Raw genomic sequence first — 27,457 nt, 5'->3', positions numbered from 1 at the left:
TCGTGGGCTCCCCAGGGTGCAGACAGCTACAGAGTGCACACAAGGAGGGGACCCTGACGCACACTGTGGACACCATGTGGTGCGGACCGGTCAGTGTGGCTCCTCCGTTGCAAGGAGTCAGGCGAGCGCCAGGCAGTGGGCAGGAGGTGGAGGGTGTGCAGGAACTGTGCACTCTGGGCTGAATTTCCCCTTGAGTTTAAACTCCTCTTAAAATAAAACCTGCTAATTTAAGAAGCCACTTGGGGCAGAATTCAGCTTCCAGTGGCAGATCAGATGACCCCTGTCCTGCACTCTGATCCCAGCCTGGGCACTGGAGCTCCCAGGCAGGGAGCCATGGTCCGACTGGTCTGGAGTCCCCTCTGTCCCCTGGGCTGCCCCTGGGCCGGAGCCCTGTCTCTCCACCTGCACCTTCCCCAGGAGGTGCCTTTCCTCAACTTGTGAAGGTCGACTCCCCCAGGCGGGCTCGGCGTTTTCTTTTCTTTCTTGACTTTCAGGTTGACCTGAGGAAGGCAGGCTCTGAGTGGCAGAGTGAGCATGTGCACTCCAGGACTCCAAGCAGCTGCATGGCGCACATATCCGCACCCTGCGTGGTCAACCCTCCCAGAGCCCATGGGGTCCCCAGCAGACCTCCGGCTCACTGGCCGCCCTCATACTCACCGCCTCGGCCTCCTGCGGCTCTTCCCACTGGCCATCACTGCTCCTCCCTCCCCGCGCCTCCCTGCCCTTCCCAGCCTCCCCTCAGCCCTGGGCCAGGGGCTGCCTGGGTACCCTCTCTGCCCGCCTTGGCTTCCTGCCTCTGCTCGTGCCATGGTGTTTCCCTCTGGCTTCCAAGAGCACTGGGGGCTGGCGCTGCCTCTCCCGTGGCGAAGCAGATGCGGCTCCTGGCAGACGGCGGGCTCGGATCCACTCCCTCACCATCCGTCCTGGCCGTGGACGGAATGCCTGCACTGTGGAACGCCGGGCCAGGTGCGCCAGTGATGGAGATGGATGAGCCCCGTACCAGGGCGGGCCCTGGCAGACCCTGGGATGCCAGGTGGCGTCTGCAGTGCTGGCCAGAGACGAGGCGCCCCTGGTGGCCAGCTCAGCTCTCATCTCTGAGCCTGCCAAACTCCACCCCCAAGAAGTGCGACTTCTGCCAGAGGGGCGTGGGCAGATATCCAGCCCCCAGGCAAAGTCACTTGGGTTGACTTAAGGGTTCCAGATATTTATTTCTGCGTAACAAGTTAGCCCAAACCTTAGAGGCTGACAGTAAATAAACAATCATTTGTTATAGGTCGTGAATCTGTGGGTCAGGAATTGAAGTCGGGCTCAGGTGGGCAGTTCTCTCTGCACATGGTGACCACAGAGCCACGGGGTCAGGGCATCAGAGGTACAAGGGTCTTGGCAACCCCCACCCCACAGCGTGGGGTGCAGCCCTCCCAGGGCCTGCTCCAGTGGGCAGAAGGTGCTCTCGGGAGTCTCGGGGCTGCCGCAGGCAGGACTTCCGGAGGCCCAGGCTGAAGCTTCAGGCTCCTTTGGATCGAGGCTCGGATGGTCTGGAGGGTCCCTTCTGCACTGTAGAGAAGACACGTCACTGAGGCCAAGGGGCCAGAGACCCCAGGCCTCAGAAGGAAGGCATGCAGCTGTGCTGGCCGGTTGGAGGATCCGTCTCCACCTGGGCTGCCGAGGCTATCCTCCTGGTGTCCCCCAGCTGGGGGGCAGTTGGGCAGCGGCTGTGGGTCCCAGGCCTCCCATGGTCCTGAGGTTTCCACCCCCAGGTAGAACGTCCTCCGAGACAGGCCACACCCCAGGGCCTTGGCCCTTCCTCCAGCACCTACTCTGTGAAAGCTGCCTTCCTGGCACACTTAGGGGCCACCACATTGTCCTTGGTCCCAGAAGGTGTCTCGAGAGCACTCCACACCATGTAGTCCCCCCCAGGGCCTGGGCCTTGTCCCTCTCCCAAGCCACCTTCATCCCACACACACTCTGCTGCCCCTCACCTCCCTCTGTCCACCCAATGGCTCCACAATCCAGGGCCCTGGCCTGCATTTGCTTCCACTCCTGCCCCTGACCTGCAGCTCCTTGGACAGGGTCCCTTTCCTTGTGTCTCAGGGCTGCATGCCCCCAGCCATGTATCTTGTGACCAGGAAGTGTCCTGGGGTAGCTGCCACTCTGTGTCACCGCCCGGTCCTCCCTGGGGAGGCACCATCCTCAGGCTCAGAGAGTTCCGGAGGGTCAGGGGCTGAGGTCATCAGAAGAGCGGCCCTGGGACTGCAGCCCAGCCAGCACCTTCCCCCAGCACTGCCCACCAGCCCTCGGCTCTCTGTCCTCCCTGGAGGCCAGGCCTCCCACTCAGTCCTAACTTTCAGCAGCCGCTGGGCCCCATCGTCCTTTCAGGAAGGGTCACCCAATTCCCCTGTCCTCCTTTTCCTGTCCTGCCCATCTCTCAACACCAAGTGCAGCCTTGAGCAGGTGTCCACCTCCCACTTGGTGTGGACCAGCACCTGCTTCTCCTCCTGCTTCTCCTTGCAGCTGCAGAGGCCTCTCTGCTGCAGGGCTGGCGGGCAGCTCCATGAGACCACCACAGCCACCACCTTCCCAGCACCTGGATGTGAAGCCCCCCGCCGGACAGGGAGCAGGCTCTGAGCTGGAGGTTAGTGTGGGCACCGCGTGGCACACCTCGGGCTGGACCCTGTGGATGCACTCACCTCCGATCGGCACCACAGGCTCCGCCACAGCAGCTCTCCTGGTCTCCACTTCCCGGTCCCAGGAAGGGGTCTGATCAGCCGTGTTCACGTCGCACACTGTCGTCCCTTGGGGAGGTGGCTCTGAGAATGGCAGATGCAGATGAAAGGAGATCAGGGCCCCTTCGCGGAAGAGGAAGAACGAATTCTGTGAATCTGCTGAAGACCTACGACCAAGCGCCCTCCTGTCCCACAGCCTGGCCCTGGAGGTGGGGCCAACAAGAGCCCATCCAGGCTGCCTGCCTGAGGGCCGGACTCCCCAGCACAACCTGAGCAAGCCCATGACCAGTAGCAAGTGGGTCTTTGAAGTGGGAGAGAAAACTGGATATTAACTGTATCTTCTTCCAAATGACCAGACAGAAAATGAACAGAGAGCATTCTTTCTCTAAGTTAATAAAAATGAGCGAAAATGAATATCAAGCCTGCGTTACCTCTGGCCCCGCTGATAAGGCAGAAGCTAGTTCCAGGGACAACCTGTATCAAATGTCTCGGAAAATACTCAGCAAACAACTAATAAGCGCATCGGTGAGAAGGCCGCAGGGCTTGACCCGTAGCTCCGGTCTGCAGCGTCATGGCGGCCAGGCAGCAGTGAGCGCAGCCAGTGCGCCCGGCATTCCTCAAGGCGGCTCCAACCTGCTCGTGCTGTCTGTGTGCTCTCTGCTAAGCCAGGCCTACCAACCTTCATCCCTCGGGAACGAGGACGTCTCACTGCGCAAAATGAGAAAATACACTGACTTGGTGGTCCAGCAACTGAACTTCCTGCCGGCTCTCACTAGGACCCTGTCCCTCCCCAGGTGAAAACATTTCTGAGATGCTCTGCCGGCAGCTGCCTGTCCTGAGGCCGGAACCACGCCAGGCAACGCTTCCCTCACAGTGTCACGTGCTTCGTGTCAGCGTGCATTCCCCAAGAAAGGGGCTTTCTTCAACCCTGTGCCCCCTGGGAGAAGCAGCCGGCACACAGTGCCTGAGCCTGAGCGGCTTCTGCTCAGCAGAGAGAGGCCTCACCAGGAGGCCTAGGGTGAGCAGCCTCGTGGTGCAGTGGACCCCAGGACCTTGGTTTGTGTCTACATGGTGAGTGGCCTGGAGCCCTCAGAAGACGCCCAGCCACACCATGAGCTACTTGCTTCCCCAGGATCCTCTGAGAGCCGGGGGGCACAGGCTGAGTGGGAGGACCACACCACCCTCAGCAGACACCAGCTCCTACCAGGGCCGAAAGTGGGGCAGCGGCGTCAGTGCTCAGCAGGGCACTCCTCAAGGCAGAGAGACCCTGCAGCTGCTCTGGTGCCTGGTCCCACCGTGAATCCAGACTCCTTGGTGATGGACCCTCGCTTGACCTTCTGACATCGCTGCACCCTCCGGTGTGACCTGTCCCATCCTCCATCAGCATTGCACGGACACTTCCAAGTGTTCCTTTTGCTGAATACCGTCCCCCACCCCGCCAAAACCTCGTGACCTTGCATGTATCAGTGGGTGGACGTCCCTGTCCAGGAAACTGCTCAAGTCATGCCCCTCCTCTGGACACACCCCTGGCAGCTCCAGGCAGGAGGAAACGCACACTGCCCCTTTGCTGACCTGGGCCTGCTCTTCACAAGACTCGGCTCTGTGGGGGCATTGCTCTTGACCCCACCTTCCCTGCACCTCAGCACTGGCAAGCACAGCAGCACAGTAGTGGACAGAATCCGAGGGCTGGAATGAAAAGGTTCACGTGGCCACTCAGTGGTGGCGAGTGGTGGCCCTAATGGTTACACAGGACTTGCAGAGGGCAGGGCGGCTTGGCAGGTGAAGCTCAGCAGGAGGCAGGGAGTGGCCACTGGCTCTCTCTGGGAGTGTGAGGTCCTGGTGGTGCCAAGAGAGCCCTGGGCAGAGACCCAGGCAGACACAACCACACAACAAGGCCAGAGGGATGGGCACTCCTGGACACAGGGAAGAGCTACAGCAAGAGCCTGAATAAGCTCTGGCCACTAGGCCCCTCGGAGAGCCCCCAGAGCTGGTGTCAGAGACCAGAGCCACAGGTGCAGGGCTCTCCCAGTCGCCCTGCACGCACACGGACCTCACCTCGCACAGAGCCCATCGAGGTCTGTACGCCTGGCTCTGCGGCACAGGCCACCTCTTGCCTCAGGAGGACCCCACTGAAGGCCCTACAGGCCGAACCCAGGGCCTCCCGGAGACCCAGGCCTCCGCTTCAACCTACAGAGGCCTCGGCCCACACCTACCTGAGGACCTCCAGGGGACACACAGACCCAGCCCACCCTCCCTCCTTCCTGTGACGGGGTCTGACCTAGGGCCCTGGGCCAGCTCCTCCTTAGAGTGCCAGCACCCGGGGCTCTGAGGCACTGACCTATTGCTCGGGAGGCCTGGGCCACCCATCAGACCGGCTTCCTGCCCCAGGGGCTGCTGGCCGCCAGACGCCTGATGCTCCCTCTGTGCTGGCCGAGGGCAGTGGAGCTCCAGCCCACCCTGTGTGTCAGCCAGTCTCTGCCTCACAGAGGTGGCCCTGGGCCCCTGCCTCCTGCCTCTGCCCTTTCTCCCCGGCAGCCCCGGGTGTGGGTCTGCGCTCTATGCAACGAGGATCCGACTCCGGGCCACGGGCCAGGTGTCAGTGGGGCTCTCCCTGGCGGATTCTGGCTGCCACTCCAGAACCTTATCCCTTCGATCAAGGTGGTTAGTGCCAAGAGAAGTGAATCAGCCGTGGTCCTCAGGCCTGGAGTGGCAGGTGACGTGGCCACCTCTGGAGTTTTCTGAAAGCAGAGAAGTGTTCAGAGGAGAGCAGAGAGAGCAAGCCATGACCACGGAGGAGGCCACAGGGCCCCGTGCTGCGGGGCAGGCGTCCCTACAGCCATGCCCCTCCTGCAGGGGCCGTCCTTGGGCCCTGGAGACCCTGTGGCTCATGTTGCCCTGGCACAGGGTCTGCCTGGGAAAGCCTCTAGGAAGGAGGGCACAGCCATGTCCTAGGGGCCAGCGGGAAGCCCAGCTGGTCTCTGGAGGGACAGGTGTGGGTGCGTGGTGCCTCTCGGCCCTGCCCTCTGTGGCTCTGGCTAACTTGACATGTTCCCCAGCCCCCTCGGGGTCTTGTCTGCCACCTGAATGAGCCTGAGGACCCCCAGGGCCGGAGACCCTGCCTCTGCATGCTCTGGAAGCCCAGGAGCTGCTGGGCCGGCCTCAGATCCCCGGGCTCTGCTCTCCTCTGACCTGGGCCAGACAGTAGGGAGAGGCGGCCTGCACCCGTTCCACCTGCGCCGTGCCACCTGCCTTCTCCCCTGTCCAGCTCACCTGGGTGGCCACATGCCTTCTGCCCTGTCCAGCTCACCTGGGTGGCCACATGCCTTCTGCCCTGTCCAGTTCACCCGAGACGGCTGCCTGCCTTCTCTTGTTCCTGACCTGGAGCAGCTGTTCCTGGGGTTCTATCAGTATAAAGGACATTGCCACAGAGTGTTGCTACCTGTGCACAGGCCACTCGCTCAAACCACCTGCAGGGGAGGCCCGTGGACATGCAGAGCCTCTGCAGCCCTGCGTGAGGTCAGGGGCATCTCCAAGGGCAAGCGGGACCTGGGTAAGCATTGGGGGCAGGGGTGTTAGTTTCTGATGATAAATGACCTCAAAGTCAGCAACTTAAAGCAACCGAACTGTATTCTCATACGTATGAAGGAGACAAGCACGACCCCCACAAACCTAGAGAACCATTTCCTCATCGCATAATCCTCAAAGAAGAAACCCTGTGATGGCCTTGTGCCACCTAGGGGACCAGGACCTTCTCCTTATCTCCACACCCCAATGACAGGACCCTGTGATGGCCCTGTGCCACCTAGGGGACCAGGACCTTCTCCTCATCTCCACACCCCAATGACAGGACCCTGTGATGGCCTTGTGCCACCTAGGGGACCAGGACCTTCTCCTCATCTCCACACCCCAATGACAGGACCCTGTGATGGCCTTGTGCCACCTAGGGGACCAGGACCTTCTCCTCTTCTCCACACCCCCGACAACATCCTTAGAGTCGTTGCTCATGTGGTGAACCTTACAGTCGCAGGGACAAGGACATGCCATCTTCAAAAGGCCCTTTGTTGCCCATTTTAGGGAGGTAGCACAGTCTGACCTCAAGGGGAGGAGAGGAAACTGCTCCGGCCCCAGGCTCTGGAACTTCAAGTCGGGGTCTCCGAGTCCCAGTCTGCAGCCAGCCTGCCCTGCAGCCCTCACGGCCCCTCAGTCACCTCTCCAGAGCTCCAGGAAAGAGGACCGCACCTGAAGCCCGGCTAAAGACTGCTCCTGTCCTGGGCGGGTGACACTCAGCAGAACAAAAGCCAGCCCTGTGTGGGCGGAGGTAACCCCCAGGTTACCAGCAGGAACACATCTGGCTCTGATGGACACAGTCCCACTAGTGCCTGTGTGCATCCCGATTGTCCAGGTGAGGAAACGATGAGCCTTCGCTTCTCACCACCGCAGACAAGGACCTGAGGAGAGCAGCAGAGCAGGACAGGGTCCAGAGGGTCAGTCCGTGGTCAGCAGTGTCCATGGCTCTGGGCCCAAGATGAGGCAGAATGTCAAGGTGGAAGGGTGTGGTGCGGGAAAGCTGTCACTCAAGACAGGTCAAAAACCAGAGAGAGAGGGGAGGGGACCCGGACAACAATTCCCAAGGGCACGCCCCAGGTCTGCTCCTGCAGCCAGGCCTCCCACTTAGGCCTTCCATCTCCTCCCAGTAATCCCTTCAAATTATCCATTTCCCAAATGGATTAATCCACCCATGAGATCAGAACCCTCAGCCCAGTCATTTCCTGAGAGTCCCACCTCTGGACATCTCTGTACTGGGGACCAAGTCTTCAAACACGAGACCTCGGGGGACATTTCAGATCCAAACCATAATGCCACTAATTGTACAGGATGGTGGGGCTTCAGGGAGAAAGAGCAATCCTGTGCCAGTCCGAACCCGGAGCCCGTGGTGAAAGCCAGGCCAGAGGGACGCTGGTCAGCATGAGGGACGCTGGTCAGCATGAGAGACGGGGGTGTGGCTGCCAGGCCTGTTTGGGGCGCTGCTGAGTAAGTTCTCATAACAGGGAAGCTCCTCCCTCACAGCTGGGGCACAGGTGAGGGTGATGGAGGACAGCACCTGGGAGGACAATGGAGCCGGAGTGGCCGGGTTGGGGGAGATGCCACCTTCTGGCAGGTCTGAAAGCCCTGCAGAGAGAAGTTCTCGCAGCAGGTGGGCTGCTGCAGAGAGTCCTCGCTGGCCCTCGAAGCCAGCTAACACTGGCTGCCATCAAGTCGAAGTTCCCAAACGCTGGACCTTTGACCTTCACCCCACTGCGGTCAGGAGTGGGCTCTTGCAACACGGTGCCTCCAACAGAGGTTCTCGGCCCCTTCTTCCTCTTTCTCACTCTCCCACCTCTGACTCCTGACTTCTGAAACTGCAGCATCCACTTGCAATGAGAACCAGGGGGAGGAGGGGGAGGATCCCACCAGGGGGCCACACATCCCTACTCAGGGTACAGGAAGTGACCTCTGGCAGTGTCTGGAGGGACCACTCTGATTCCCATGATCCCTGACACTGGCTGAGGCAGAACCTGTGCAGCATGGGGAAGCCTAGAACCAGGTGATGAGCCCCTTTCTCATGCACCAAGTTCCGGACTCCCCTTAGGGAGCCCAGCTTCCCTTCCTGCCAATGAGGACATTGTTAATATCAAACATGGTGTGGAAACCCCACTGTCTCCAAGAGAGGCGGGTCTTTTGGTTTCCTGGACCTTTTTCTCTGTGATCCTGAAAGTGGGAAAATGTGGGTGAAATGTGCACTTTAGGGCAGAGCTGAATTGTCACAGAGCTGAATTGTCACAGAGGATGAACAGGTCAGATCAGCAAGATTGGGGCTTCGTCGGGGAGGGGCAGGAAGGGGCCAGGGATGGCCTGGCAGGAAAGGTGTGGGAGGAAGGAAGGTCCACCGGTCACTGTCAGCTGGTCCCAGTGCCCGCCCTCCAGTCCCCTCTGGTCCTTCCATCGATAGCCCTTGTCTGCTCAGGGTGCCGTGGGGAGACGGGCAGGCACAGGTAGGAGGTTAGCGGATGGGGCATCGTTACCCCTGGGTGATTCACAAGGCCCCTTCGTGACACCTGGGGATGGGATCTTACCGTGTGCCTCTGGGGGCTAGGAGAACAAGGCTTCCGAGCTCCTGGGGGTGGGACGGAGGGGAGTGAGGCCATGTCCCCTCTGCTCCTGGAAGGCGGGTCTCCACTGTCCCAAGGCTGGTGCTGACTAGCCGTGCACAGCCGCCAGGGACAGCGTCCCTGCCAAGGTGGCTCATGGTCCCCAGGCCCTGTGCTGGGCAGCTTGAGGCTTCCTGGGTTGATCTTTGATAACAGCCACAGGGGAGAGCGGCCCCACACCCCGTCACGTCAAGAGGGGGCTGCTGCTCCCACGCACTGCAGAGCCAGGACGGAACGCCCCGGCCCCTCCAGCACGTCCTGCTGAGGAAGGAGGCCATCAAGCCAGTCCTATGGAGAGGAGGGAAGGGGCCCCCTCGCTGGGCATCAGCCCATCTTGAGCTTCCCCCTGGCGCCCACCACCGGTGGCTACCTCGGTCATGGCTTGGACCTCTCTCCTGAGGAGGCAGGGGCTGTTGGGGCAAGGGTGAGGGTGGTTACTGAGGAGACGCCAGGAGGACAAGGTCCTGGGTGCTTAAATTCTTCCCTCCTGGAGTGAAAACCCCACCAATAGCAAACCATCGTGTGAATCACGGCTTTAGGAACCTCTGCTTTTCAGATGACTGTCCTGCCAGGGGCGTCCTGTTATAGTCACGGGTGTGCCCAGGCAGCCCGAGGATGGGGGGCTGCAGGGGTCTCTGGATGCCCTGCAGGTCTGACAGTTTTCTCCAGATGCCCCGCTCAGCCTGGCGAGCCACGCGCACAGCAGAGCTACCACACGATGGCCCAGGGCACAAGGGCCCAGGTGCCCAGCCCCCGGTAACTCTGGCGGTGTCCTGGGCCTTGGCTGCCCCTGTGCTTACTGGGCAAGGACTCTGGCCTCCTGGCTAACTGTCCTCTCCCACCCAGTCCTCCCCCATCTGAATCCCCAGGCAGCCTGGGCACCACTGAAACCCACAGAGCTTAGTGCCACATGCTGCCATCTCAGCCCAGACGCACAGTGGTAATGGCCAGTCACCAGCCTCCCCTGAAGCTCGCCCCCACACCTTCAGGGTGTGCTGATCGTGCTGGGACCCTGACCACCAACGGCCAGCTCCTTACCAAGGCTGGCTTCTCTCTGTGCTATTTTGAGCCACTTAAAATATCACCAATGGGAGACGGCTTTGGGCATGACAGGAGGGCCACCTCTGGGGTGGCCCCTGGGCTGCCCCATCTAACCCGTACTGCAGAGGGAGCCACACAGACCCGCCCACCGGCCCAAGCAGGAGTCTGGGCTCCCGCTGCACACTGTGGTAGTCCACAGGTTACTGCGGGGCGTCTTGCCCCAGAGGCCCCGAGGCCCTGGGACAGCCCACACAGGTGCAGCCTGGACAATGGATTGGGGACCACTCTGCACAACTCTGACCAGCAGCCACAGTTGAGAGCTGCTATTCCAAGGTGACTCTCCTCCAGTGGCTGTGACAGCTGTACCTATAGCCTCCCTCCATCAGTGCCAGGCCTCCTGTTCCCCTCCCCCGTCAGTGCCAGGGCTCCTGTTCCCTTCCCCATCAGTGCCAGGGCTCCTGTTCCCCTCCCCCATCAATGCCAGGGCTCCTGTTCCCCTCTCCATCAGTGCCAGGGCTCCTGTTCCCCTCCCCCATCAGTGCCAGGGCTCCTGTTCCCCTCCCCCATCAGTGCCAGGGCTCCTGTTCCCCTCCCCCATCAGTGCCAGGGCTCCTGTTCCCCTCCCTCATCAGTGCCAGGGCTCCTGTTCCCCTCCCCATCAGTGCCAGGGCTCCTGTTCCCCTCCCCCATCAGTGCCAGGGCTCCAGTTCCCCTCCCCATCAGTGCCAGGGCTCCTGTTCCCCTCCCCCATCAGTGCCAGGGCTCCAGTTCCCCTCCCCATCAGTGCCAGGGCTCCTGTTCCTCTCCCCCATCAGTGCCAGGGCTCCTGTTTGCCTCCCCATCAGTGCCAGGGCTCCAGTTCCCCTCCCCCATCAGTGCCAGGGCTCCTCTTCCCCTCCCCCATCAGTGCCAGTGCTCCTGTTCCCCTCCCCCATCAGTGCCAGGGCTCCAGTTCTTCTCCCCCATCAGTGCCAGGGCTCCAGTTCCTCTCCCCCATCAGTGCCAGGGCTCCTGTTCCCCTCTCCATCAGTGCCAGGGCTCCTGTTCCCCTCCCCCATCAGTGCCAGGGCTCCTGTTCCCCTCCCCCATCAGTGCCAGGGCTCCTGTTCCCCTCCCTCATCAGTGCCAGGGCTCCTGTTCCCCTCTCCATCAGTGCCAGGGCTCCTGTTCCCCTCCCCCATCAGTGCCAGGGCTCCTGTTCCCCTCCCCCATCAGTGCCAGGGCTCCTGTTCCCCTCCCTCATCAGTGCCAGGGCTCCTGTTCCCCTCTCCATCAGTGCCAGGGCTCCTGTTCCCCTCCCCCATCAGTGCCAGGGCTCCTGTTCCCCTCCCCCATCAGTGCCAGGGCTCCTGTTCCCCTCCCCCATCAGTGCCAGGGCTCCTGTTCCCCTCCCTCATCAGTGCCAGGGCTCCTGTTCCCCTCCCCCATCATTGCCAGGGCTCCTGTTCCCCTCCCCCATCAGTGCCAGCGCTCCTGTTCCCCTCCCCCATCAGTGCCAGGGCTCCTGTTCCCCTCCCCCATCAGTGCCAGGGCTCCAGTTCTTCTCCCCCATCAGTGCCAGGGCTCCGGTTCCCCTCCCCCATCAGTGCCAGGGCTTTAGTTCCCATCCCATCAGTGCCAAGGCTCCTGTTCGCCTCCCCATCAGTGCCAGGGCTCAGGTTCCCCTCCCCCATCAGTGCCAGGGCTCCTGTTCCCCTCCCTCATCAATGCCAGGGCTCCACTTCCCCTCCCCCATCAGTGCCAGGGTTCCTGTTCCCCTCCCCCATCAGTGCCAGGGTTCCTGTTCCCCTCCCCCATCAGTGCCAGGGCTCCTGTTCCCCTCCCCCATCAGTGCCAGGGTTCCTGTTCCCCTCCCCCATCAGTGCCAGGGCTCCTGTTCCCCTCCCCATCAGTGCCAGGGCTCCTGTTCCCCTCCCCATCAATGCCAGGGCTCCAGTTCCCCTCCCCCATCAGTGCCAGGGCTCCAGTTCCCCTCCCCATCAGTGCCAGGGCTCCTGTTCCCCTCCCCATCAGTGCCAGGGCTCCTGTTCCCCTCCCCATCAGTGCCAGGGCTCCACTTCCCCTCCCCATCAGTGCCAGGGCTCCTGTTCCTCTCCCCCATCAGTGCCAGGGCTCCTGTTTGCCTCCCCATCAGTGCCAGGGCTCCAGTTCCCCTCCCCCATCAGTGCCAGGGCTCCTGTTCCCCTCCCCCATCAGTGCCAGGGCTCCTGTTCCCCTCCCCCATCAGTGCCAGGGCTCCTGTTCCCCTCCCCATCAGTGCCAGGGCTCTGTTCCCCTCCCCCATCAGTGCCAGGGTTCCTGTTCCTCTCCCCCATCAGTGCCAGGGCTCCTGTTCCCCTCCCCATCAGTGCCACGGCTCCTGTTCCCCTCCCCCATCAGTGCCAGGGCTCCTGTTCCCCTCCCCCATCAGTGCCAGGGCTCCAGTTCTTCTCCCCCATTAGTGCCAGGGCTCCTGTTCCCCTCCCCCATCAGTGCCAGGGCTCCAGTTCTTCTCCCCCATTAGTGCCAGGGCTCCAGTTCCCATCCCCATCAGTGCCAGGGCTCCTGTTTGCCTCCCCATCAGTGCCAGGGCTCCAGTTCTCCTCCCCCATCAGTGCCAGGGCTTCTGTTCCCCTCCCCCATCAGTGCCAGGGCTCCTGTTCCCCTCCCCCATCAGTGCCAGGGCTCCTGTTCCCCTCCCCATCAGTGCCAGGGCTCCTGTTCCCCTCTCCATCAGTGCCAGGGCTCCAGTTCCCATCCCCATCAGTGCCAGGGCTCCGGTTCCTCTCCCCCATCAGTGCCAGGGCTCCTGTTCCCCTCCCCCATCATTGCCAGGGCTCCTGTTCCCCTCCCCATCAGTGCCAGGGCTCTGTTCCCCTCCCCCATCAGTGCCAGGGCTCCGGTTCCCCTCCCCCATCAGTGCCAGGGCTCCGGTTCCTCTCCCCCATCAGTGCCAGTGCTCCTGTTCCCCTCCCCCATCAGTGCCAGGGCTTCTGTTCCCCTCCCCCATCAGTGCCAGGGCTCCTGTTCCCCTCCCCCATCAGTGCCAGGGCTCCAGTTCTCATCCCCCATCAGTGCCAGGGCTTCTGTTCCCCTCCCCCATCAGTGCCAGGGCTCCTGTTCCCCTCCCCCATCAGGGCCAGGGCTCCTGTTCCCCTCCCCCATCAGTGCCAGGGCTCCTGTTCCCCTCCCCCATCAGTGCCAGGGCTCCTGTTCCCCTCCCCCATCAGTGCCAGGGCTCCTGTTCCCCTCCCCCATCAGTGCCAGGGCTCTGGTTTCCCTCCTCCATCATTGCCAGCGCTCCGGTTCCCCTCCCCCTCAGTGCCAGCGCTCCGGTTCCCCTCCCCCATCAGTGCCAGGGCTCCGGTTCCCCTCCCCCATCAGTGCCAGGGCTCCTGTTCCCCTCCCTCATCCGTGCCAGGGCTCTGGTTCCCCTCCCCCATCAGTGCCAGGGCTCCTGTTTGCCTCCCCATCAGTGCCAGGGCTCCAGTTCTCCTCCCCCATCAGTGCCAGGGCTCCTGTTCCCCTCCCCCATCAGTGCCAGGGCTCTGGTTCCCCTCCCCCCAGACCCCCACTCTGCTGAGGCCCAGGTTCCCCTCCCACCCCAAGCTTCCCCCTGTGTGAGCCCCTCTCTCCATGCCCACCCACTGTTCCCTGTCCTCTTACCTCCCTTCTGCCCAGGCCCCAAGTGCCTCTCTTTGTGCAGAGAAGCCGCCACACCAGGCCATCCTCCTCACCACCATGGGAAGGAAGCAAGAGAAGTGTGCCAGGGCAGGAGCCCTGCTCTGGCTGAGAGGCTGTGTCAGGCCGGGCAAGCTGCCCATGGTGCTGAGGGGTGGGAGGGTCAGAGCCCAGAGAGGGGCAGTTCTCGCACCTGCCAGGCCCCAGCCCCTCCCCTCAGGGCAGCAGCTTCTCCCATCCTTTCTGACAATGAATCCGTCTCCAGGACTTGGCTCCCAGCCACGTCCATAATGCTGGGGATACAGCTCTCTAATTAACGGGCCTCATTAATCAGGGCACAAACTGGCAGAACTGGAAATCGGGGTGGGTGGGAGGTGCTTTGCTGCCACCACAGGCTGAGTGCACCCTGAGCCCCAGGCTCTGGGAGAGAGAGCTGGGATTTGGTGGAGGAAGCCAGAGACCAGCCCTGACCTTGAGAGAGCAGAGTGTGGAGCTGTCACTGGGGGAGGCTGGCGGGCTCTAGAACTTAATTATTTCCTGTCTGCTTCATTGCCTGAAAGCTCTCGGCAGTCCTCCCACAGCCGCCAGAACAGACTCAAGTGCTGGGCTTAGAGCGCAGTGGCCGGACCTAACCCAGACTGACCAGGTCTCCTGCAGCTCGTCCAGCTGCACTCTCTGGGCACAAGCATGGGCCGACAATTCTGCTTGGCTTTGGACAGCACACAGGCTGCCCACCAGGCTCCTGGGCCCTGTTAGCCAGACCTGGGTTGTCTCAGACCCTGACTGCTCCTCTGTGGGCTCAGCATCTGAGCATGGCTGCTGCTTGGAGTCCCTCCACCTATCCAGGCCGAGCATAGATCCCTGACATTCAACTCTTGTCTCTTGGAATTTGACCTCAATGGGTCCTGGAATCCCCCCTCCCATGCCCATCTGCACTTGTTCCATGACCACCTGTCTCCTCTGCCACCTCGTGTGACCTCGGGCACCTCTGCTCGTCCCTGAGCGTCTGCAACCCGAGATCCTTCTACGCATGTTTGCAGAGTAGCTTCCCCACCCCTATCCTCATGGTGCCTCTCCTATCCTGCGTTTGACTGTTTCACTTCAAACATTGTTTTCTTTCCCAGATTTTGACATCCTTAAAGACAGGTCTGTGTTGGACATGTCCACCACAATCTCTAAAAACCAGGTGCAAATGAGATGCATTGAAAAATTCCGTATTTTTAAATAATCAAAAGTCAACATTTACCTTTAGAATCATATTGGTCCTGTGCACACTCTGTCTTAGTTTCAGAAGAATTGGAAGACTGACAGTGACTCTAAATGTATCCAGAACAGGTAAATTTTGTAGGTAATCACAGGTAAGGTTGATGGTCATCTTGGCTGTATTATCTTAAAAGCATCTTGCAAAAGCCTGCCAGTGGTCCTGAAGTGGCACGCCCTTTCTCCACTGAAAAGACTTAACTGGGCCTCTCCAGAAATCTTCACCATGGCTGATTTTAGGAACGTCAGCAAAAGAGTCTCTACAAAAGAGTCCAATGTAGATAAACTTCCTGTTTTCATGTCACCCTGTTTACTTGGCCACTGGCCGGGAAGATACCAGCACTCCAGGTGCTGGACACCCCTTACTAGTTTTCACAAACATATCCAGTATAGCACTTTGAAGAAATGTGCAAACAAGGCCTCTGGCCTTGAGCTGGGCTTCACAGAGAGGTCAACATTTTTAAGACAAGTTACAAGGGGACTCCTTGGTGACAGCTGGCAGGGGAGGAAAGAAAGGGGGGAAGAAGCTCTCCCCTTCTCAGGTGTTGTCCTTGAAGGGTTAACTTGCCCAGAACAGTGAGAGAAAAAGCTGCTTTATGTGAACTTCTGCAGACTGTGAACTTCTGAGCCCCTCCCCTTACATGCTGGGTATAAAACTCTGAAACTCCCTGAACTCAGGGTTCAGGGGATTGATTGATTACAGCAAAAGTTGTGCCCTCTAAACCTGGCTGCATCCAAATTAAACTATTTCCTGCTATCTTCAGTGCCTTGCCTCATTTGTCCCTACCACAGTCCTAGGCCAATGCAGCTGGCCAGTCCGTGGGCAAAGTGTTGGAAACGGGTTTGCAATGCCTGTTCCAAGGCCCTGCTCCCAGACTTCTGGTGAGGTGGAGGAGGGAGTTCAACAGGGATTGGATCACTTGACGTTCAACATGAGCTCATGCACACATGGTGACTGTTTCTCCTATAATAAAGGGCAGTCTAAAGTACAGGTTGATTGAAACACCTCATTACTTCTAGATGATGGCACTTCTGACCCATCTCCATGGACTTGTATTTACACAAGACCATTCCAGCCCAATCTTCACTGTGTGCAACCAAATGCCAGTGCACACGACTCTTCACAGAATATTTTAACTGTGGGCTCAGGGAAGGTGTGGCATGTGACTTCAGCACTCAGGTGCAGGTCTGGCCCTGACATTTCATCCATCAGAAGACCTTGGGGGCACAATCAGCTGCATTGTGTCACTTTAGTTCTTTGTGAAATGGCTGGATACAGCTACGGCACCATTACAGACCCACAGCAAGTCCCAAGACAATGCAAGGGAGAGTTCTGACGTGCTCCTCGTTGAAAACAGTCACGTCTCACCAAACACCACCCGGCATCAGCCGGCTCCCAGGAGTCCTGGCTGTTCTCTTCCACTTTATTCCTGTGGGAGCACCTGTGCCTGGCTGCAGGTGGGAAAGGAGTAGAAGGACCAACTCTGGCAGGGTCCCTGGGAAATGCTGCTGGAGAGCAACCCCCAAGCCAGTCACTCCCCAGCGAGCTGTTCCTTGTTAGGCAGATTGCTCAACTAGGAATAAATGTCTCTGGACAAATAGAACCAAAAGGAACAAGGAGAAGTACAGGCCTCGTGAGACCCAGCAGATACGCACTGGACGCCAGAGCCAGGCCACACTGCTGTCATGGTGCCTGCTTCGTGCATCTTATAAGAGCCAGGGGCAGCCTGCAGCTGAGGGTGCCTCGCCCAGGTGGGCACTTACCTTGTTGTTCTATCCTCCCCGAAGTAGTTCCAGAGGTCTCATCTCCATGCTCATTTTTATTCTAATTCCAGGGTAATTGGCTCATGGCTGTCCTCAAATCAAAAAGAAAAACCACATAAGCTGTTGATCACGGTTGGATAAACACTAAGCTTTGAGATTACTATTTCTTGATTGTGCAAAATAGGTGTCTTGCTTTTTTATCCCCAAATGGCCGCTTTAATCCTCCAACAGTTGGCTCAGGTATTTTCTGAACTTTATTTGCTGCCTCCAGCCAAACTCCTGAGTGACCAGGGCTCTGAGTCAGAAATGTGGTCAGCAGTCTCTGAGTTCCCTTTAACCTCCCCGCTGTGGAGCTTTAAATCACGGCTGCCTGGCACAGAGCTCTTGCACCTGTAATTTCCTAGTGATAGGAGGGTCCTTTGTTGCTCAGAACGAGCCCCCTCCAACATACATGAGCCTATGCTAGTGGGGGGGCAGGGAAGGACTTCTGGTAGGAGACCCCACCCCCAGAGGCTCGGAGCTTTCCGCTGTCCTCTGCCATCCTTCTTAGAGAGAGAAGTGGGAGACTGAGCTCATCACTAACAGCCAATAACTAACCATCATCCTGAGCAATAAATCCACATAAAAACCCTGGAACCACGAGGTTGGGGAAGCTCCCAGGTGGTGAACATATATACAGGCTGGAGGTGCCCGGAGAGGGCGCCGACACCCTGCCCCTTCTCAGACCTCCCCTGGGCCTCTCTTCATCTGGCTGTTTATTGTGTTCTTCGTAATAAAGGGGTAAGGCAATCGATACCCTCCAGAGTTCTGTGACTTGTTCTAGCACATTCAGGGACCTGAGGGGATGCTGTGGGACTCCCAAATTCATAGCTGTTTAGTTTGGCACCTGGTGTCTAAAGCAAGGCCGTCTTGTAGGTCTAGGCCCTGGGACCTGTGGGTCAGCACCAACGGCAAGCAGCTGTCTCACAGCTCACTGTCCTGCTGGATGCACAGCTGGGCAGAGCATCACTGTTGGGGAACAGGCCTCCAAACTGTGCCCAGGGCCAGGCTTGCCCAGTGGCCTTGAGTACCCAGCTCCCCTGCCTGTGTCCAAGGCAGGCCCTCATCGGCTACCTCCAGTGGTCCCTTGCACATAGCACCTTCTTGGATCTACTCCATGTCCCCCCACTTTTCCACCATGTCAGGGGGTCTCCGTGCCTGAGAGACACAGGCCAAGGCTTTAGGATTTCAACAGGCCCCCAAGCTGCAGAAGCCGCTTGGCTGTGGCTGAGGGCGGGTTTCCCTGGGCTCCTGCAGCAGGATTCAAGCAGGGCCTCCTCAGGCTCCCCACAGGTCCAGGTAGCCACACAGGGTCCAGATGGAAACCGTCCCCTCCGCTGCCTGGCTGCACCACAGACACCTTCCCAACGAGTCCAAGTCGTGGTGTGCACGAGGACTTCCCACGGCAGAGTTCACACCACACAGAGGGCAGCTGTGCTGGGGAAGTGGGTAGAAAACTCAGTTACGTGCCCTGCTGACTCAACCCCATGGGCCCCAGGCCTGTGTGTGGAGGTACTGGCAGATGTCATGATGCAGGGAGGGAGAAGAGTGCCAGCCTCCTCTCAGCCGGTCTCTTTGCTCTTCTTCAGTGTCCTCACAATGACAGCAACTGAAAAGTTGTCCCAGGCAGGGAGGGTTTTATGTAGCCCACACTGCTTCTGTCTGATGAGAAAGCCCAGAATTAAAGCTGCATCGGATTCGTTCGTGTCGTGGGGTACAGTGCACGGCACAGTCCGGTGGCGCTCCAGCAAGGGCAGCTCCAGTTACCCCTCCCCTGTTCTGGGAGTTCTGAGTGGATGTCAAGGGCAGATGGGAGTCGGGTGGAGTGCAGTCCTGCCCCAGAGTTCCCTCAGCTGGGCTCTGAGCCCTTCTGAGCACACTGGGCGTGTCCTCCCGGGACGCCTTCCCTGCCCACCCAGCCTCTCTGCACCTTGGTCTTCCTTGTACTTCATCTTTACCTCTTTAACTGCAGCTTCCCTCCAGACTGCAGCTCCTTGGGAATGGAGGCCACTTCGTTTCTGTTAAGAGCCATAAGTGTTGACTAGTGTTACCCTAAGTGAGTTTTGCCACTGAGCCTTTGACCCGTATTCTCATGGAAACCTCGCTGCAGCCCTCGTTACAGATGAGGAGTCTAGGGAACAGGAAGGGAGCAGCTTGTCCAGGGCTCTGCCTCGGAAGCCAGGAAGCCAGCGTTGGCACCCAGGCAAATCTTGACCCCAGGCAGCCCAGGTGGCACTCCTAGTCTTGGCTGATGACTGTAAAAGCAGTTATGTCCCAAATCTTTATGACATGATGCTCCATCATCAGAGCTCATCATCAGTCTGAGAAGAGGACTAGCTCACCCTGTGGCTATTTCACTCCGACGATGCCATGTATCATATCCTCAAATGGGATTTGTGGCAGATTCACAAACACCTGTGAGGTGGTGACTAATGGAGGTCCAGAAACCAGTCTGAACACAGTGTAATACGTGCCACGGGGCTGAAAGAACTTCACATTGGAGTCAGGCAGGCAAAATAAAAGACAATTTAAAATATTATTCCTCAGGCCACAGAACACACCCTCCTGCATTAGTAAGAAAGTAATGGTCATTCAGAAGATGGGGGAAGGATGGGGCGAGAGATCAGCACTCACCACTTTTAACGTTTCCTTTCACTGGATTTATTTTCTTAGATAAGAAAAGCAGTCACCTGTGGATGAAGTCAAGATTCGTGGGCCAGCCATGAGCCACAGAGGTCGTGGTGCGTGGAGGAAGTCTTGACACAGGAAAGTCATGGTGCATCCAGGTCATGGTTCACAGAAGCCACAATGTGAAAAGCCATGGTTCAAGGAAGTCATCCTGCACGGAAGTCACGGTGCATCCAGGTCATGGTGGATGTCGTGGTGCAGGGAAGTCATAGCTCACAGGTCATGATGCAAGGAAGTCACGGCTCAAGGGAGTCTTGATGCAGGGAGGTCATTATGTACAGAAGTCATGATGCAGGCAAGTCGAGGTGCCTGGAGGTCATGGTGGAGGTCATGGTGCAGGGAAGACATGGTGGAGGTCATGGTGCAGGGAGGTCATGGTGGATGTCGTGGTACAGGGAAGTCATAGCTCACAGGTCATGATGCAAGGAAGTCACGGCTCAAGGGAGTCATGATGCAGGGAGGTCATTATGTACAGAAGTCATGATGCAGGCAAGTCGAGGTGCCTGGAGGTCATGGTGAAGGTCATGGTGCATGGAGGACATGGTGGAGGTCATGGTGCAGGGAGGTCATGGTGGAGGTCATGATGCAGGGAGGTCATTATGTACAGAAGTCATGATGCAGGCAAGTCGAGGTGCCTGGAGGTCATGGTGGAGGTCATGGTGCATGGAGGACATGGTGGAGGTCATGGTGCAGGGAGGTCATGGTGGAGGTCATGGTGCAGGGAGGTCATGGTGGAGGTCATGGTGCAGGGAGGACATGGTGGAGGTCATGGTGCAGGGAGGTCATGGTGGAGGTCATGATGCAGGGAGGTCTTGGTGCATGGAGTTCATGGTGGAGGTCATGGTGCTGGGAAGTTGGGGTGCATGGAGGTCATGGTGCAGGGCAGAGGTCATGGTGGAGATCATGGTGCAGGGCAGCCATGGTGCACGGAGGTCATGGTGGAGGTCTTGGTGTGCAGATTTCAGGATCTGCCCCACCCTGTCTTTTCTGAGCTAACTTCTAGTATCCAATGCCTCGTTTCCCCAGGACCCTCAGTGTTGTGGAGTTCAACCACACTGAATGCCTGGGTCCTTCAGATACGTCACGCCTCCTGCCTTCCTACCTTTGCACTTGCGGTTTCATCTGCCAGAAACTTCCTCACATCCTGCTTTTTCCTCTGATCTCGATCACTTTCATGGTGAAGCTTGAACATCAATGTCCTTCTCTGATCCCTTCAGATGTGTTCTTTGGTCCTCCAAAACCACCTTGATCCTACTCCCCCTGTTGTACCTAGGACTTAGCGACAGTGCTATCTCCTCCTATGTGTGTTGCCCGCTGCAGGCCACGAGGTGCCGGACAGCCAGGCATGAGCTTAGTGACGTACTTCGGAAAGCACAAGCATGTATCTGCCATGGAACAGGAGATCCACGAACACGTCCAGATAAAACAAGCACCTAATCAAACAAGCTGCTTCCTACCTCCTAGACTTGGGGGACAAGATCAAGGCACTGTGCCTAATGCTGCACTGTTTTCAAAACCCTCTTCTTTTACCTAGATAATCATTGTTCTCTACACTACAAAAGCCTTTTGTGCTTCTTAAAATAGGTCTATGTGCGAGTCACTCTGGCCTGAGGATGCCCAGGAGAAAAGAAGGTGGCTGTTGGGTGGCTGCTCCCTGAGACGGCACGTGGAAGTCATGGGCTTTGAGAAAGCAGACATGTCCTTGTTGGGGCATCAGGTTTTGTTCCAGGAAAATAAAAAGACGCGGGAAACACAGGAGACAGGCAGGCTTTGCAGACAGGAATTATAAAATCAAAGAATAGCTTGAACGCTTTTTGAGGTGAGGCGTGTAAACAGAAGCTAATTAATCTGAAGGCGTGGCTTTCTGTGAGTACTTGAGTTTGCATGGACGCCATCTGGCTGAATGCTCACAAAGGAGGGCTGTAAAGAGAGGAACCCAAGGAAACATCCTGGAAGTTGGAATCTGCCTGTGCACACCACTGGCCAGGCCACTGCAGCCCAGGTCTGTGGCTCCCCATGGTCTTGTCTCCACCTTTGCCTTTGACTGGGATGCAACAAACAAGGAAGGGGCCACCAGGCTGGGGTCAGAAACCTGTGTTCATGCCCCAGCTGAGATCCTGCTGTCAAGGTGACCTTGAGCAAGCCACCAGCCTCTCTGAATCTCAGCCTCTCTCTTTACCATCCACCACACAGGGCTACTGCAGGCTGATGCATCCTAAGTGACAGCCCCTTGCAGACTGCAGAAGCTCTGCAGACGTCAGCCGCTATTATGCGCAGGGAGTCGCCTCAGTTACTCAGAGTGTTGCTGAGAAACAAGGCATGCTATCCAGCTCCAAAACCATTTGCTCATTTGTTCGTGAACTGGAGCATTTTGTTATCCAGTATTTAATGAGTGTGGTGAAGTCCTAATTGTGGTGCTTACCATGCAGCATGGCCCAAGTTTATGGCTGTTTTATAATGTGGGAGGGGGAGTTGGATGCAGTGCAGAGAACAAGGGCTTTGGAGCTGAACAGACCCCGCTTGAACCCTCTCTGCCGCTGAGCAATTACTCCTAAGCAGGATGATCACAGCTTGAGGAGCTCCTGTAAAATGCTGACAGAGCGTCTGGCAGTGGCACGCAGGACCCTCTGGGCCGCTCCTCCTTCTCCTTCTTCCCGAGGTCTTGTCAGCCAAAAGCCCCTGGAAGCAAAGATCATCCGGAGAGCCACCTGGGTGGATAGGTAGGGTGACTCTGTGCCCAGAATAAGGCCCAATGATAGGAATTTACAGAAACCGCAAAAGTGCACATTTGTTGTCACAGAGAGAGGACAAACAGAGGTGAAGTGGTCCTCAGAGACCCACCTCCCCCAGCTGCGGGCTGATAGGGCCATGGGGACACCCGCCACCTGGGGTGCAGCTCCCTCCCCAACCACAACTGCAGCGGCCTCAGCCCCACCCGCCCCTCCCCTCCTAGGCTGGCTCAGACCCTGTTTCTCACCCTGAGCACAACCTGCCATAGACCTGCTAGTGGCCCCCACCGGGCTGGGGGCTCCCAGATCTAGAGATCCCGGGAGCTCTCCAGGTCCCGCAGCGTATCCCTCAGTACATTAAAACCACGTCCCAAACCCACACTCACCTCCTCCCCAATCAGCTCCACCAAGCCAGAACCTGGAGCCAACTCAGGTTCCGCTGCTCTGCTCATCTCCTCCGCCATCCACCGTTAGTGAATCTCAGGTCAGCCCATGGCAGGTTGTGTCTGTGACCCCACCACCACAGCCTGGTTCACAAGCCCAGGACTCTCATGGGGAACGCCCAAGAGCCCCAGGGGCCTTGGCTTCCAGGACCTGCCTGCCCTGCTCCACTGTCCCCGCAGCAGCCACTGTCTCCAAAACCTGCCTCTCTGCAGACCGCATCCTTCTGACAAAACCCCAAAACCTGTCCCTGCACAGTAGTACAAGGTGCAAACTTTTCTCGTGGCCACAAAACCTCCATAAACAGACAGCTCTTTTCCCTGGAGCATCATCTCATGCAGCGCCCGCCTGACAGCCAAACTCTAGGACCCGTACGGCCTCAGTCACTCACACCAGCACCAGCATCCGTGCCTGGACACTGACCTCGTTGCCCCTTCTTGCGCTCTCCTCCCTCACTGGCCATCTCTTCCTGGACTTCACACCCTGCATGGCCCCCACCTCTTGGAAATGTCTCTAGACTCCTGTGTGGACCAGGATCCCTGCTGAGCACTGCTCCACCATCTCCCCCCAGCCCACCTGAGCGGCCTGTGCCTTAGAGATGTGGGCTCTCCTCCTGGGCCCACCTCCTGGGATGGTTCTGCCCTAGTTCCTGTTCATCTTCCCTCTTGAGTGCCTCACAGCCCTGAGAGTCGAGGAAAGCATGCAGCTCAGGTGTGCTGAACTCAGCCAGGAGTGCAGGGGAACTAAAGCATGAGCAAGAATCAGAGCCAAGTCAAGGAGCCGGGCCTACAATTCAGAGCCTGCAATTCACTGCAAAGCCAGGCCTGGCACCCAGGGCTGTCACTCAAGCCAGTTCCCCCGTGGGCCTGCACACTCTGGGCCTCTGCCTGCTCCCAGTCACCCTGCATCGGCAGAGAGCAGGTGGCCCGTGCTAGTCGTCAGTGACAGTCTCTGCTTCCCTCCAGAGCTGCTCTTCCTCTCTGCACCTTCGTGCAGACGAGAGGGAGCATCAATTCCATCACCAGCGGCTCCTGAATTGGAGGCTGCCCTCAGTCCATTAGCAGGTTTAATGGTGACACTGCCTCCTTCTCGGGTGACGAGGATTGGGCACCGGCGTTCCCCAGCCTCAGCCTTGGGGTTCTGACCACCAGTACCTTCCACCCCCATGTCCCTCTCACAGCCTAGCAGGTGTCGCGCTCACAGCCCAAGAGCGACCAGCGTGTTGACACAAGGCCTGGTGGCTCCTCCGCCCCACGTGCCACCGTGATTACATAATTACTCCCTGAGCACAGTTCACCCCTGGCAGGCAACACGCGGAATCCAAGACCTGGCCACTTACAGCTCAGTGTTTGCAGGATTCCTTAGGTTTGGTTGCTCATAGAGTCTGCTCCATTTCCAGCTAAGCCTGTTCTGTTGAAAAAAATTATGATCTGTGACAATTACACAGTTCAGTGGTTTAATGGAAAATAGCTTGGCCATACTTCTCCTACTAAAAATGGCTTTACCTCCAGAGACTGCCTCCAGGTCCCCTCATGGCCCTTCCCTTGGAAGTCAAAGTTTCCAGGGTTCCAACAGTAGAGGTGTCCTCTTGTCCACCCTGTCTCCCTGTCCACCGTGAGAGCCCAGCTCTGAACAAGCTCTTGTAGAAAACGCTATCTACAACCTCACTTCTGGTGAGCATTAAACAGGTTGTGTGAATAAAGACTCCCTGTGTGCCAAGCATGTTGGAAAGATTCGATCAACAAACTCATTGAGCTAACGAGTATTCATTTCATGTTCACTCTATAGAGATAATTAGTAAGGATGCATACGTATCAAAGTTTCAGTGTTTGGGCATCTGGGGGGGGAGCTCAGAGTGCAGCCTAAGCCGTCCTGCCTCTGCCTTTTACCTGGGTCAGCTGGAGTGAGGGATGCAGCTCGAGGAGCATCAGCCAGGCTCTGCTGCCACGTTCAGAGGCCCCACGTAAAGTGGCCAGACGCCCTTACCTCCCAGCCGCGAGTCTTCAGCAACACGAAGCCTCCCGTTCGCCCTCCACCCCATAGTTCCTGCACAGCTGCGTGTTCCTGCTGGGGACTTCTCCTGAGGGAAACGTGGGGCAAGTGACCCTGCGACCGTGCTTCCTTCCAGAGGAAGCCCTGCAGAGTGGGGCCTGGAGACAGGGACAGAGGAAGCCAGGCACAGAGACGCCCAGGGCACGCCCGCGGGGGTGGCTCAGCTGAGCAGGCCCAGGGCTCTGGAGAGTGAGGGCTGCCTGGGTCCCCCCAAGGCCGGGTGCCAGGGGTGGTGCCCCACACTCCTACCTCAGTGAGTGACCAAACCTCACAGAACTTCGGCCTACCCAGAGCAGGAACAGCAGGTGCCAGGGCCCCAGCGCAGCTCCCAAACAGCTGGAGCCAGATCTGGCTGTGGAGAGGGGGGTCACCAAGGGGGGGGGGCTGCACCAAGACCCAGCCATCGGGAGGTGTGAGGGCACAGGGCTCCAAGTGGGACAGGCAGCCCATGTCCACCTCACAAATGCCGTCGCCACCTGGGCTCCCTAGACTGCTCTGCCTGCAGCTGCACTCATCCCAACACTGCCCGGCCCTTGGCCCCTCGTAATCTCTGTTCTCCTGGCCAGAGGCTCTCCCGGACCAGCAAGGCCTCCCAGGACTCTCCCTGACACCTGCATCTCCCAGGGGCAGCTCAGCACAAGCTCAGCACGTGCAGGGCGAGCAGTCTGCCCTCGCTTGGGAGGCCCAGAGGAGGAACGAGTGTGTGGTGGCAAGCGCTGGACTGTGGGTCAGCTCGCACCCCCTTCCAGAAGCCATCAGTGACCCCTGTGGGCAGAGGCAAGCAAGCCTGGTTGACGCGGCACACCCCAGAGACAGGACTCGGGCTCCAGGCTCTGACGGGCACTCACAGTGTGACCTTGTGTCTGTTGTCTCACCTGTAAAGGAGGCACGAAATGAGTCAGCACAGCCAAGGGGCTTAGAAGGGCAAACGCTTAGGGAACACTAGCGTCGTCATGGTCCCCGTCACTCTCCCCTCAGGAAAGCAAACTGGGAAGGCTGAGGACGGCGCTGACCCTCCCTGACTGGAGTCACCCTCCCCAGGACCGCTTGGCATGGTCTGGCCCTCTCCTGTCTCAGATTGCATTTGGATAAAACAATGGCTCTACTCATCTTTTTCTGGATTTCTGAAGCCTTCACGCTCCCAGCCACCCGCTGCCAGGGTGGGAACGGAGAGGAAGGGGCAGTGCACCAGGCAGAGTGGGTTTGTGGGAACCTTGTGTGGGAGTGAAGATTGGGTTGTGCTAATGAAGTGCCTCCTTCACTACTGAGCATCTAAGGAGAAAACCCAAACAAGCAAATGTCTCTGCACACTTGGCCAGTCGCGAGGCTTCAGGTGCAGTGTAACTGTAGGCCTAAAGCTCTGTTCATCAGACCACCGTGTTCAGCCGGGGGGCCCAGTTACCCGGAAGCCAAGATGAACTCATTTAATTTCATTAGCATTTCTCAGAAACCTGCAGCACATGACCAGAGTCTGTTGGGCCAACCCAGGCTGTGGGGTTTCTCAAATCCACAGAGCTACTTTGGAGTTTGCAGACTCAGCCACCCAGGATTCTGGCCTGTACAGACAAGAAACCACAACATCAAATCCCTGCCCACCAAGGCCCTTCCCAAAGGAAGCTGGGGGACATTTTCCAGTCACAAGCCAAACGTCTCAGGTGAACAGGAGGTGACAGGAAGCGTGAGGCCAGGCTCCCACGCAGCGGGCAGACCAGCCACTCCAGCCTGCAGACCCTGGGTGCACTTGTTATGGGCTCCTCGGGCAGGTGAGCCGTGGGGAAGACACGGGCAGACGCAGCAAGCGCAGGAGACGAGCAGCAGCCACCCCCTCACACAGGCAGCAAAAGAGCCCTGGGAGAAGCCAGGGCCCACCGAGAGCTCCCTGTGGCTCACGCTCCACCGCCAGCTGCTGGCGTGCAGAGGTGGACAGGGCAACAGGGTTTGCCATCAGGACAGGCCAGGGAACGGGGGTGGGAGAGGGGCGAAGACAGCCCACAAGTCACCCCACCGACTGGTCCATTAAGGACCACGAGGCAGAGACTCGAGTGCAGAGAAGGCTCTCTCTCGAGCTAAGATTTGAGAACGGGTCCTCTGGGCCCTGGCCACAGGGGATGGCCAGTGGGAGGGTCCCTGGGAACACCCGGAGGGCTAGAGACCTCCAGGAGCCCCGCTCTAGGAAGAGGACTTGGTCCCTGAGGGGCTGACACCCTGGGGGGCTGAGACCCTTCTGCCTGCGGCTCTGCAGCAGGTCTCCTGGCCCCAGGTGGAAGCTGCTGGGGTCAGACACAGCTGAGAGGTCGAGTGGTGGCCCGAGGAGGAGGCAGCTCTGGAGAGGAGGAAAGCCTGCGACTTGGAATACAGGGGAGGTAGACGCAGCCGCGGTGGGTGAATCTGAAATTGAGAGTCACAGGAAATTGGCGCAACTCAGACGGTGCAGAGAGGGGAAGGCTGCAGGAGGAGCCGCGTTTCCTTTGGGGAGGGGAGCCTTGGGTCTGCTGCAGCTCTGCAGGGGTCCCTCCATCTCCAGGCGTAAGGGTGGAGCTATGGCCTGGGGCTGTGACTTGGAGCACCACGCCTGGCTCCAGACTTGGCTCTTCTCAGTTGAGTGACCTTGGGCAATGAGTCACCCTGGCCTCCTCTGTGCTTACCGTACCCACCCAGAGATGCTGTCCCTTTTAAATGAGATGGTCATCAGCACCGGAACCTCACGACTCCAGGGTCACATACATCATATGGTGGGATGTCGGACCGGCCTCCGTCAGAGGGTGTGGAGAATCACTAGACCAGCTAGTGAGTGTCTCCGGGCTGAGCGAGAGGGTAAGTGTCGCGACCCGGCCCGCCACCCAGCCTGGCAAAAATCACACCAAGTCGGGAG

The 27,457-nt window shown here is 58.6% G+C and overlaps 1 long non-coding RNA gene across 3 annotated transcripts; it reads right to left on the bottom strand.

Moving 5' to 3' along the window:
* Positions 1–1,188: 1,188 nt before the first annotated feature.
* LOC144373784 (uncharacterized) lies at positions 1,189–13,847 on the bottom strand. 3 transcript variants are annotated; one of them, XR_013433337.1, is made up of 4 exons: positions 13,598–13,847; positions 3,155–3,431; positions 2,688–2,807; positions 1,189–1,554 (listed from the first exon to the last, which is right to left on the bottom strand). It is a non-coding gene; the product is annotated as an uncharacterized LOC144373784 (long non-coding RNA). The 3 variants fall into 3 exon arrangements; XR_013433339.1 differs by having other exon boundaries at positions 1,189–1,549; positions 13,598–13,846; XR_013433338.1 differs by lacking the exon at positions 13,598–13,847 and adding an exon at positions 3,928–10,398.
* Between the last annotated feature and the right edge of the window lie 13,610 nt (positions 13,848–27,457).

Source organism: Ictidomys tridecemlineatus, unplaced genomic scaffold (genome assembly GCF_052094955.1).
Source record: "Ictidomys tridecemlineatus isolate mIctTri1 unplaced genomic scaffold, mIctTri1.hap1 Scaffold_492, whole genome shotgun sequence".
NCBI classification, from domain to species: Eukaryota; Metazoa; Chordata; class Mammalia; order Rodentia; family Sciuridae; genus Ictidomys; species Ictidomys tridecemlineatus.
This window is presented reverse-complemented; position numbering and strand designations above follow the sequence as displayed.